Here is a 13,090-nt window from a genome sequence, read left to right on the forward strand (position 1 = left end):
CAGCTCGTGCTTCCAGGGGGTGCACCCACATGCAACCCCTATGCATTACCAATGGGAAGATCCAACTCCCCTTTTCACCTAAAAACCCAAAACCACCATCAAATCATTTTCATCTAAACTACAAGAAAAACTACAGAACTTGATTTCCATACTACCCAACCCAGGGACTTTTTACATGCTCCCTAAAATCCACAAACAAAGGAACCCAGGCAAACCTATAATAATATTCAACCATGGAACCCTGACTGAGGAAATAGCAGGTTTAACTGAATCCATCCTAAAACTTCTTGTCACCCAAAGAGTAAGTTTTGTCCAAGACACAGACTTTCTATGAAACCTTGAAAACATTACCACCTTCCCAGCAATACTCTCCTAGCCACCATGGATGTTACCAGCTTATATACCAACATCCCACACCAGGATGTATATCATATCAAGCCTGTCATACATATCTACAGAAGCAAGATTACAACTCAGACAGGGTGGATAAACATCAGTGATTTTTTTTTTTAAATAAAAAAAAAATCCCACACATTTTTGTATTTAATTGTATTTATTTTTTGGTAAGATGCTTTAAAAAAAAAAAAGCTTATATATAGTTTTAATTTAAGATATGTTAAAGCTCAAAGATATCATCATTGAATAGGGATTATAACTTCTAATTATATACTACTTGAGACAACATATTCATATAACCTTTTTAGAAGTTTCATAAATAAGTCACAACAGGCCATGAACTATATTAGGGACCCAATATTATGGGGTTCCCAGAGGCTTCTCTACAGATTATCAAACATTTGAAGAAAACCACTCTACCCAATGGGACTCAGTGCTCAGTTTAGAAGATCCCATTAACCATCTCTGTGATGCTTAGTTTCAGTTCTCAAACTGTGGATTTGTGTCTCCAGAGATCATAGGCAGACAAAGTTATTTGGGTAGATGTGATATATTTTATTAGACCAACTAAATGGTTGGGAAAAAAAAATTTGCAAGCTTTTTGGCACAAACGCCCTTCTTCAGGCATAGGGAGAGTTTGCTGTGTAGAAATAGCATCTTTGTTAGCAGCAGCATATGGAGATGAGAGATAAAAAACCCGATTGCCCACACATTATCCCTCTTGTCTCTCTGCAAGTTTGTGTACTCCCAGTCAAGTCTTACCTTTCTTGAAAAGTACAAAGTTTCAAGGAGTTAAATTAATAAAGGATATCAAACAACAAGAATGCACCTTTTGGAGAAAACAATGATTAAACCAAGGCTTCCTGACCAATGATTTAAATTCATTTGATTTAAATCAAATACACCCTGAACTCAGAGTACAGACCTAAAGATATTACTGAATTTATACACTTCATCCTCACACACAACTTCAGTTTCAATAATCAACACTTCCTCCAGACCACGGGCACAGCTATGGGCACCAAAATGGCTCCACAATATGCAAACATTTTTATGGGCCATCTGGAAGAAGAATTCCTCAAGAACTGCACCATCAAACCCATGCTGTACTTAAGATATATAGATCACATCATCATCATCTGGACCGAAAACCTGAAATCTGATTGATTTCCATTACAACTTCAATAATCATCACCCCTCTATCAGACTCTCTCTTAAATACTTCCACACCAATTCCACACATTTCCTTTTTAGACCATATGATCAATATCCAGAATGGTAAAATACAAACCACCATATACAAGAAAGTGTGGCAGAAATGCCACCGTCTGTGTCTCTCTCCAGAAATCTGTCCCTGTCAGCTTGGGACACTGGGGTCTAATTCCTAAGGGAGAGGGGATTTTCCTCCCTGCCTATGTGACAAAAGCCTGGTACCTAGGGTGTGGTCCCTCTGGTCACCTGAGTGGGGGGGGGGAGGGAAAAGCCCCTGCTCATCTGCCCAGGTAACCAGTGATGCTTTTTAAATTGGTTGGCTAATTGCCAACACTGCTGGCTTCTATTGGACTGGGCTGCTGAGGTCAGAAAGGCTATATAAGGGCCTGGTCCAAGAAGAAGGAGGAAAAGCCATTTTTCCAGCATGGCACAAGCATCAGGACACAGGGAGAGAGTCTGATCCATCTGAAATGCTCTGTCTCTGGAAATCTCTGAGCCAGATCTCTACCGTCTTCTGAATGATACTTGTAAGTGTTTCTGGAGAGCTAGTCAGCTCACAGTGATGCATTTGCATATCAAACGGCTACCTCAGCCAGACTGTTTTGCTCAATGGTAATCCCTTGATAGTGCTCTACCTCTTACCCTATTCTACCTCATCCTGTCGGGAGCAATAAAGTTCTCCTTTGTGACTGGTGTAGGAGACTTATTGAGGGGTGGGTTTAATTATGCCTAGGAGGCCCTTTGGGTCAGCGGAGTAAGGGAGACTATCCTTTTTGGCCCCCAACTTGGGGAAGTGCCCCAAGTTCTTGTATTGGGTCGAGTACCTGTAGGACTATTAGGCTTGTGTTTCCCCGAGGACACAGGACCCAGACAGTCCCTTCTCAGGGTGGTGGCAGCACACGTTATCCCCAGACTCTGTGGTGGGCCTCAAAAGGGGGTCTGCCAGGGCTTAGGTGCCCCTGGAGAGACAGGTGGAGTCCAGAAGGTGGACAGGCATGGTGAGGTGGGAGGCTCAACGCAGGAGCTCCCCCTACTGACCGGCCACAAAACCCATGGCCAACATACATATCTGCACAGAACCAGCAATCACCCTAAACACAAGCTGTAATATACAATCAAGCCCTCCGATGCCAAAGTTGATCACAGGTGTTCTCCTTAGTACATCACCTCACAAATCTCAAAAGGGCTTTCACTCAACAAGGACAATTCTCCAGAGAAATAGATCATACTTTTGAAAGAGCCACCCGGATACCATGTGAAGAATTCCTGCAGTAAGAAAATGAAATACCCATGAATCACACCATTAGTCATGACATACCATCCCTCCCTGGAACCTATACAGAAAATCCTCAAACAACTGCAACCCATACTAGAAGATGACTGAATTCTTAAAGAGATCTTTCCAGAACCACTCATCCTAGCCTTTAAACAAACACTAAACCTCACCAATCTCATCACCAGAAGCAAATTCCCTATAGCCCAAAACACACCAAACAGATCCAGACCATGCTGGGACAAGACATGAAAAATCTGCCAACATATCTCCACCACTCCCACAATAACTACACCCCATAGCAGAACCATCACCATTCCTGGCTCTTACACCTGCACCTCCAGAAGTGTAATACATCTCATCCAGTGCCCCAAAAGCCCCGATGGAAAATATGTAGGAGAAACCAAACAACAACTGTGTACCAGAATGAATGCGCACCAAAAATCTATCAAAGACAAAAATATCCAATTACCTATGGGTGCACACTTCTCAAAAGACAACCACTCTCTCTGATCTCTCAGTTCTGATCCTCAAAGGGAAGCTACAAAACACTCCTCGTAGATGAGCCTATGAACTTCATTTCATAAATCTACCGGATACAAAGAAAAAAATCATGGACTAAATATAGACAATGGCCATCTGATAACCCCAGGCAACCTCTCTACATTTTATCAACTACATTCTGTCACCAGGTCAACATTCCCCCCTTCCCACCTGTCTCATACTTATCATCTCTCATGGCCTCTGATCCTCATTGCCACATATTTGCATTTTCACAGACCTGCATTTTGCATATTGGCTTCTGTTCCATCCAGGAGAACACAAAACAGCAGCAGACTCTCCCTATGCCTGAAGAAGGCTGTTTGTGGCCAAACGTTTGCAAAGAACAATTTTTCCAGCTATTTAGTTGGTCTAATAAAAATCTATCACATTTACTTAAAGAACCTTGTTGTCCAATCCAATGAGGCACTAATATTGGCCATTTAAAAATATGTGAGGAAATGCCCAAATAGGGATATTGTTCAAAGACAAATTAGAAAATAACAATTTATGAATTCTATCCTCATAGTTCCAAACAGAATGTGGAATGGTGACAAGTTCATCCAATAAGACACATGATAAAAACACTGCATCATCAGAACTATGCCTTTTTAGCTAATCCTATCCTGAGTGTAGACACTGTTACCGTTACCTAGCAACTTCACACTACAGCTTTCATAAAATAACCTTCATTAACACTGTCATGAACGTCACCAAGCCCAATCAAAGAAGAACCTGAAACAGAAAACTGAAATGCTAATGCTAAAGCATTTATTTAACCTATATATATATAAATAAAATGTTTCCTGTAATCCATTTTTCAAGATTCAGCATGTACAATGTCAATAACTTACAATGATTACTACTGAAAAAAATGGAGATATGTTTGAGATTAAAATGAGGGCAGAGGGAGGGATGGGGGTAGAACTGCAGCCATTAAAAAAAATCCAAAAATTATTTTCCAAAGTTCATTATATGCTTTCTGTTGCATTTATGGTTCATGATGGCAAGTTCTACTCTGCAATCCTGAGAGGCAAAAATATACTTTAAAAAACGCAAGTCTTTAATAAACTGATGTCAGCAGGTGGGTTTTAAGGAACCAAAACAAAAATTAAATATCACAAAAGTTGGCAACTTTGAATTAAAGATAGCAAAGAGATGCAGGACTTTGCAAAGATTTCATTGACCAATACTGGCCACCACTGTTAGTATTTTCTGACAATTAAAGAGTGGCTGGTATAAAGGAAAAAAGCCTTATGACACTTAAGCAAGCTAGTCATCATAAAATGATCAGAAATACCACCCACCCAGGGGACATGATTGTTATTATAAACAATTAAAAAGTAATTATTTTTATTATTTGGATGTTGCCTCTCAAATTCTGTGACCTGTTGACATAGTTCTTTGCTTATTTAGCATACAGCAAAGCACATCTGCAATATAAAGTCAATGATTTATTCTAAAATGTTCACCTAAACATAATTTCAAATAACCCTTCATTCTACATTTGAAACACCGATCATTAAAAAGGGAATCAGACGACTGCCTTAAAAAGAATAAGGTACCTATGAATACAAATATTTTTCTCTATATTTGCAGTTCATATCTGAGTCTAATTTTCCATGTAATAACCTTTACTGTTTATCTAGAACACTCATTTCCCATAGCTTGCAAGGGTTTTCCAAGCAGCAACCAGAATAAAGTCAAATGCTTTAAAAATAGGACAACCTGACTGTAAATATTGGCAGGTGGTACCAGGTCAAATAAGCCAGCTGAAACTACTTCAACTTGGTCTTTAAAATTTACTAGATTTCTAGTTTCCCTTTAAAAACTATGTACATTCAAATGGGAAAGCAGGACCTCAGTTTTAGCATTTTTTTTTTTTAGATGTACAATAGGAGTGTCCAAACTGCACTTACCTGAAAGCTGCAATAAGAACTTACCAAAAACTAGAGGGTGCCTGGCATTTGGAATACAGCAGATTGAAAGCTGCCATCTTTGTATTTAACTCAGAAATCTTGCCCTTAACAAATTTAGGATTCAGATGTAAAGCCCTATCTTAATCCAAATAGCCAAAACAGATCAAGATGCAGGATCATATGCCAGGATATATAGTTCCTGTGGGTCACATTTCCCCATTTGAAATATAACTGGCTTTAGACTAAATTGCAGAACTCCATGGCTATCCTAGAGGCTGTATTTTGTGTTTGCTCTGGTTTCTGATGCAATCTGTCTTCACATGGACCTATGAGACTTCCTTTCCCTTCAAATCAAATACAAGCCCTCACTTTCCAGCTCAGTCTTCCTAATGCTACTAATCTCATATTAACAGCCTACAGACATAGAAGAGGCCAGAAAAAGAGAGGGATTGCCAACTTCCAGCTGTGCTGCCTAGTGACACTGTGCTGGTCAGATTTGGATTAATACTTGAAGTGATTTGCCCCAGGAAACTGTTACAGGTGCCTGTATCTCTAGATCTCCTTCAGCTGCTTCAGTAGTGAGGGAAAGAAAACCCTTCATATTTACAAATAATAAAAATACAAATACATCTCCTTAAACAACTTACATTCATGACACTGTTATTTGCTGCAGAAAAATCATGATTTCAGCAACTGAAATCCTTGTCTGGTCAAAGAAACCTCTAGCCAAAGATAAACGTCTTACCTGAGGCAAAAGGAATCAGAACTCATGGTAGAGGTGATATCTCTTATTAGGCCAACTAGATTTTTGCAGAAAAGAAGATTTAATTGCAAGCTTTTGGGCACAAGCACCCTTTTTCAGGCATAGGAGAAACAAACACATGATAAGGCACTCCAAAACATCTCTCTCCTCCTTGTCTGTTGATAAGAATTATTCTCCTTCCATTTATTTTTTTCTGATCCCAGGAACTATTCTCTGGAAGTCAGGCTTTGTCTGGAGGGGTGCATTTATTGGAATAATCTGAGGTTTCAGTCTCCACTGATATACAGAAATAGCTCCCCTGTGTAGTCTTGCATTCTGGTAGGAGAATGGCTCTATGCTACCTAACTCACCGTGCAAGCAAAACAGACAAAGAACTGAAGGGAGGGAGTTTGAAGCAATGTAACTGTACCAGTCCTACAATGATACAACTGGTGAAACATTGGCTTAATCTGAGAGAGACAAATCTCCTCAAAACAGCTACCTGGCTGTTGGTTTGTCTCTCATTTAGAAGTAGAAAGGCACCCGATTTGATCTGCCATTTAATTTTGCTTGTTAACCCATTGCCAAAATCATGAGTGAGGTCAACTGAACTGAACCTGTTACCAAGTTCCAGCTGTTTACCGTGTTGATGATAACTAGCGGGGGGTTGCCCTTGCAAGCACCACGCTGTCCCCTGTAGGAATAGGGAGAGAAGTACAATAACACTGCACCGTGCCTTGAGAGAGCTGACCTGGACTTTCACCCCAGGATTTACTGAGCGTGTCCTCCAATCCAGCTGAGCTTCCTACGCGATCAGCCCGTCTTTTATGCAAAACCAGATGTTTCGCAGCAGTTCCACCTCCCTGCAATCTTGTGTCACTGCCTTGATCTTTGCCTTTGTTCTTCATTGATTAGGGCAGTTGCAGGGAAACAAGGGCTCAGAGGAGCTCATTTGCTTCTGTTGTTAATTTCCCCACGTTAAAACAACCTCCTGCTCGAAAAGAAAATCAAGCAACTCGTTCTCATATCAAGACCACACTGCTCTATCCTTCCAGGGAACAAAATCCTCTTGGCTACATTCTTGGTAAAACATGTTTGAACAGTATGCCTGCTTTTGCGAGCTCACCTTATTCCTCTGCTCTCTCCTCTTCCTGGCCCTGCTCTCAGTGGGGTGTATTTTATGACTGTTAGTCTCTTTCAAAATTGATTCCTTATCCATATTTGGGAATTCGTGTTGGGCACTAGCTGGGGCAACTGATTTTTCTTCTACAAGTGCACGCTGGGAGTTGTAGTTTCCAACAAGGAAGGTTTTCCAGCGTGCAAACAGGAAGTATTTGTAACAAAATAAGAAGCCCTCTGAAAGTGCAGTGCTGAATTTGTCTGACTGTTTAATTAAATTATACCTTAAAACCAAACCAGAAAACAAAAATGTTGTGCTCTTTGGATCTCTACTGAATCTGTCCAGGATTTCATACTGCGGTCATCACCACAGCACATAAATGCCTCACAGATATCATCTCTAATACGAGTCCTGATGTTATCTTTTAGACCAACAAGATTTTTGCAAAAAAACCAAAAAACAAACAAACAACCCGACAAAAAAAACCCTCTTTCATTGCAAGCTTTCAGGCACAAAGACCCTTCATCCAGCCTCAGAGAAAAGATTTTAAAAGTTCTCCTGGGTAGAAATGAAACAGGAGAACTTTTACAATCTTTAAAGAATCTTTTTTTTTTTAAATGTTGTTGGTCTAATAAAAGATATCAACTGTACTACAAGTCCTGATTGCTTTTTCCGTTAGGCCAACATAGCTACAACCTGGATACCTGTCACAGATAACATGACACATTGCAATGATGGGCTGGAAAGTTCTATAATTGCAGAATATCTGCCTACCTCCCTATGGTAGGAACAGCTGCACTTCTCTGCCACCATCGGATAACTATATGGAAAAAGCACAAAAGCAACAACCAAAAGTCATGGGTAAGGCTGAGCTTTTAATTACACAGCTGGTACCCCCAAATTCTGAAGCGCACACATGTTGCAGGCATGTATGTTGCAGTGCTCTTACATTAAGTGATTGTACAACAATGGGCCATTAGTGATTCAGATTAGATAACATAAAATATTCTGTCTGCCCTGTGGAAGGATGTGGCTGGAAGGGGTTTTCTCACCGTGATACCGATTCTTATGTAAATTACACAATGTTTGCAAACATGTTAGGGTAAGAGTGATATTGTAATATTGTAGCCATCATGGTCCAGAAATTATGCAAGAGTAAAAGATTTCTTAGGGTGACATCTTTTATTGGACCAACTATATAGTTGGGATGAAGTCAGACAAACCTTTGAAAGTAAGACATTTTTCCTCAGATCTCTGATTATAGGAAACTAGGCTCTGCAAGTGAAGCAAGCAAAGTGCTGTGCTTCCTATAATCGGAGACCAGACTGAGGAAGAATGACTTTATCCCAGCTACAAGCATATGTGGAATTTGATAATATGGCATGCACATTATGCAACTACAGTGAAAAAGCTGATTGTCATACCGAGTTTGTAGCTCAGACAAATCGTTTAATCAGTTTTAAAAAACACAGCTGTAGAAGACAAGCCTGAATACTCATGCAAAGAAAAGACACTTGAGGAAAACACTTGGGGGTTGGACCTGATAATCTGTTTAGGTCCCTTCTGACCCTAAGCACTATGAAGCCACTGTAATTATGAACCACAGTGGGGTGTAAGAGGCAGAGAGAGGAAGGCAGGAATTTATTTAGTACACTATAAAGCTATTGGCACTGGTAGGCTTAAAAGGGAGCTATATTCAACCCCCATGCAGGGCTTTGAAAGAGTATGAGAGAGAAACAGGGAGAAAAACAGAAATTCCTCATTAAAGAAAACCAGAAGTCTGACCTTACTGTAAATGGTTTCCCCTCATTAGCTCAAAAAGCATCAGCCTTATAATTTGGGAGGAAAATAATGGGATCTCAACTTTAGTTAATTACCTTTTGCCAATGAATGCAGTAGCTTCAACCTGACTCCAAACCCTTAGTACGTCTCTTTTAAAATACCGTAGCTCTCATTTACCTGAACCCTATGGAAACACAGGGAATTCCATCCCCTGTTCAGATATACAAAATGTTCAGATATGCAAGACATCTCTGATATAAAACAGCATCAAACATGAAGAAGAAGAATAAACAAAAACATATTAAACAGACCAGGAACATTATTATATTATTATTATTGCAAAACCGACTTAAAAAAACCCCTGCATGTGCACTTTTTAATTGCTAGTGATCAAGTTGGGACTTCATACAATCCAAGTGTTCAAAAATAAGGGGTCCAAATAAGTGAGGGTCTAAAACTTTTTGGCTAAATAAATGTATGTTCTAGTTTTTTGTATGTTGCTAGTGTGACACCTTGTGTTGGGAACAAGAAATGTAATCTGCTAATCACATTGATTCTAGCTTGACATTTTTCACTTTCTTGAGGAGAGCTGAAGGTGGAGAACTTTGGCTTGGATTCAGTTTTTCCACAGAGCCAGTCTTGTGCATATTTAAGAGGTGAGGAACTTGACCTTTGCTGCCAAAGAAGTAAAAGCCTTTGATGAACATTGCACCTTTGCTGGAATCAAAGCCAAGCTTTCAGATCCAGACCCTAAGAGACAGGGGCAAGAAATATATTGAGAAACACATTGTCTGTTTCTCCTGCACACAAAGATCTGTAAAAATAAGGTAGGTCTTGTCTTCAAGGACACTGTGGATTTTCTGATTATAGTACTGCATACATACTGAAAACAGCATGACATTTCTACAAGTAAATGAAAAAAGCTATCTAGCTTTCCACTGCACAAAATAAGCCAAACAATTCTCTATATGAGTGATTTTCAGCTTGTGGTCCACAGACCCCTGCAGACTATGTCTAAGGGGTTCACAATAGATTACAATGATCAGCACCATACCTAGACTTTTGGCAGCCTTGGGCAAACTTTTAATATCGAGTCCCCTTTTGCCAGAGATAATGATGATAATAATTTAAAAAATTACCATTTTCAGGTCCCCTTTTTGTTTGGGCCCTGGGCAGGCACCTGGTTCTCCCACGCCTGCGTCTGCTCCTGACTAGGATGAAAAAAAGGTATATGAATGCCCACACTTACAATTCAAGGGAGGTGGAACCTCCATTTGAAATTTCCAAAAGGGTCCACCATCTCTGTTTAAAATTTTTTAGGGATTTGCAAATGAAAAAAGGTTGAAAACCACTACTCTATACCACAGCTCATTTTAAAACATTATATAGAGCATGAACATGGATGAGTAGGTTTCATCCTGCACTATTAAGTACGGTAAATGGTGGGATTTTGCCTTTCCTCTCAATGGACGTATTTACATATGCATTAATGTGCTTTAGTTAATGCACATTATATCTAGTACCTCTGGGCTTGTTCAACAAGCTTTAGTTCAAGCACCCCCACCACCATTTTGAAGGGCAGGGACATTGATATGTGAGATGCGGGAGGCTGCTGGTGCACAGTAATTACCATGCTCCAGCCGACTTGATTAACAGTGCATTGGAGCAGCTTTCGTGCTCATGTACAGGCACCCTCCCTTGTCAGGTACCAGGAAACTGTGTGTAATGTGCATTAAATAAAGCGAATGCTTTTTACGTGACAGACAATATACATTAGCCTATTTTAACACACATTAATTAAACAGTTTTAAATGTGATGCTTTAATACGCATTAAAATAGGTTAATATGCATTAAAGTGGACATGAGAAGTTTCAGGCTCTGACAAATATGAATAAATGGTTAAGGTTAGCAGACCTCACACACGAGTTACACATTTTTAAAAAGCCATCCTGTAGTTGTGTTCAACCGAGAGTTGTGTCACTGACGTTTATAGAACTCTTACCTTCTCTAATATTAAATGCAAAAAAATAAGGCTCAGTTAATCCAGCATTGTGGATGGAGACTGGATAGTCTCAGAAAGACCTTTATTATGTCTCTTACAATGTACTACTCTTTTGTACATATGTAGTACCGACTAACTTTATGCAGGTACCACCCTGATTAGTAAATGCCCTTAAATCACAGACTCGTTTTTACAATTTACTTGCTAAAATAATCCACCCTCAATTTAAGGCCACATAAGAAAATCATTCATTTTACAGTAACAAGAGTGATAGCATCAAGCTATGACTTTATTTAGCTCTAGATGACTCTTGATTCTTTGTGTGTAGGTGACGTTAGTTCCCACATATAGTAACAACAAAATAATTTAGATTTACAAAATTCTACTCCCCCTGTAGCGTACAGAAAATAGCTTTTCATTTAGATTTTCATTTTTCATTTTATGTTTTCCCATTAAAACTTTCCCTGGTAACTTTCCATGGAAGTCTTGTGTCTGATGGTAAGTGTTTAGGACAATTGTGCATGTCAGACTTAAAAATGCTCAAGAGGTCAAGAGGCAAGGATTTTTTAGTAGCATCTTTTATTGGACCAACTGTATTGGGAGAGATGTTGTCCAGGCTTTCAGGCACTGATTGCTTTCTATCAGTCTGAAAACAACAGACATAGCTTGACATAAATAACAGATAGAAAAAAGCATGTATATTAATTTATATTGTAGCCCTGATAGTGACGTTGTAGCCCTGATAGTGACGTTGTAGCCCAGGACATATGAGAAAGGCATGGAATTTTTGGGTACTATTTTTTATTAGAGCAACCATATATAATTTCTGTATAGTTAGTTGAATAAACCTACATTATTCCAAAAACTCCTTGCCTCTTGCATATTATTTGGTATGTAATTTTTGTAGTTGACATCAGTAGGTAGAAAAGAACTAATGCAAAGTTATGCGACTTGATTTTTGGTGATGCTGAGCATTTACAGTTCCTGTTAAACTCAATATAAGGTTTGGCTATTAAAATGTTCTGAAAATCAGACCTAAGGTCCTACAAGTCAGTGGCAGAGACCAGAACAAAACACAGAACTTTTGACTTCTAGTATGTCCCCTTTATGCAGATCACAGTACTCCATGTTTAAAAAAATATCACTACCATATAATAACTGAAGTACCTATAGTAATATTAAAAAAAAAACCCACTTGCAGGTCTTCTACCTGGATTGGAGAGAACCTACTTCCTTATTTAAATAATGTGAGGGAAAAACAATTAGGTGGCAACTTGTCAGCACCCCCTGTAACTACAGAACAACCAATGTCATGTTTCATATTTTGCATAGAAGTTGAGCTGCTGAGGAAGTCACTATCTGGTTAAAACTGAGCAAGTAGCTACAATTTTTGTCAATGCACAAAAACTGTCAGTGACAGTAGGGGGGGAAGAATGTGCAGAAAGAAAGGATGTGTGCTAAGAAAGGTATGCAGGGATGCATGTGTTTATGTATATAAGGTTTCCGAAAAATACTCAATAGTGAGAAATTTATTATAGATAACCTGCAAATAGCCAGCAGTAGTATTAGTACTAGTAAAAATAATGAATATGCAAGTAACAAAGGGTATAATGTTTGGGAAAGAAAGGGTTGTTGGACTACTGCACTACGTCCCTGAATGTCCCAGCAAGACCCTGGACTATATGATCAATAGGATAGGAAGCAAGACTCAATTGCAAGGTAACTAGTGAATTTCTTAATATAAGAGTGTGCGCTATCTGTTGAATAAACCTACAGTAGTGGAGTGGAAATTCCTGTCTCTTGAGTATTCTCTCTCTCAACAACCCACTGTTCCCAAGATTGTGAGGTAATGCCCCCACCTTGGTTCCTGTTTTGTTATTCATGTACTGTAACTAAAATGAGTTTTTTAAATACCTGACCTGATTTTCAGAGATCCTCAGGTCCAGCTGATTTCACCCAATGCTGTGGGTACTCAGAGCTTTCTAAAATCAGGCCCTGGGTCAGGAGCTGTCTCTGATCCCTTGGGTGTTTACTGTAGAATTATTACATGCCACAACAAATGGAGAGGTGGGTAGCCATGTTAGTCTGAAGTCAGGCAGAAGG

The 13,090-nt window shown here is 39.3% G+C and overlaps 1 protein-coding gene across 1 annotated transcript in view; it reads right to left on the minus strand.

Moving 5' to 3' along the window:
• The window catches only part of MICAL3 (microtubule associated monooxygenase, calponin and LIM domain containing 3), a 261,969-nt gene extending 255,864 nt beyond the window's left edge, over positions 1-6,105 (minus strand). The window contains exon 1 of the mRNA XM_059726523.1: positions 5,365-6,105. The gene's annotated coding sequence lies outside the window, so the exon portion shown is untranslated. The remainder of the gene's footprint in view (positions 1-5,364) is intronic.
• Between the last annotated feature and the right edge of the window lie 6,985 nt (positions 6,106-13,090).

Source organism: Alligator mississippiensis, chromosome 4, assembly GCF_030867095.1.
Source record: "Alligator mississippiensis isolate rAllMis1 chromosome 4, rAllMis1, whole genome shotgun sequence".
Taxonomy (NCBI): domain Eukaryota; kingdom Metazoa; phylum Chordata; order Crocodylia; family Alligatoridae; genus Alligator; species Alligator mississippiensis.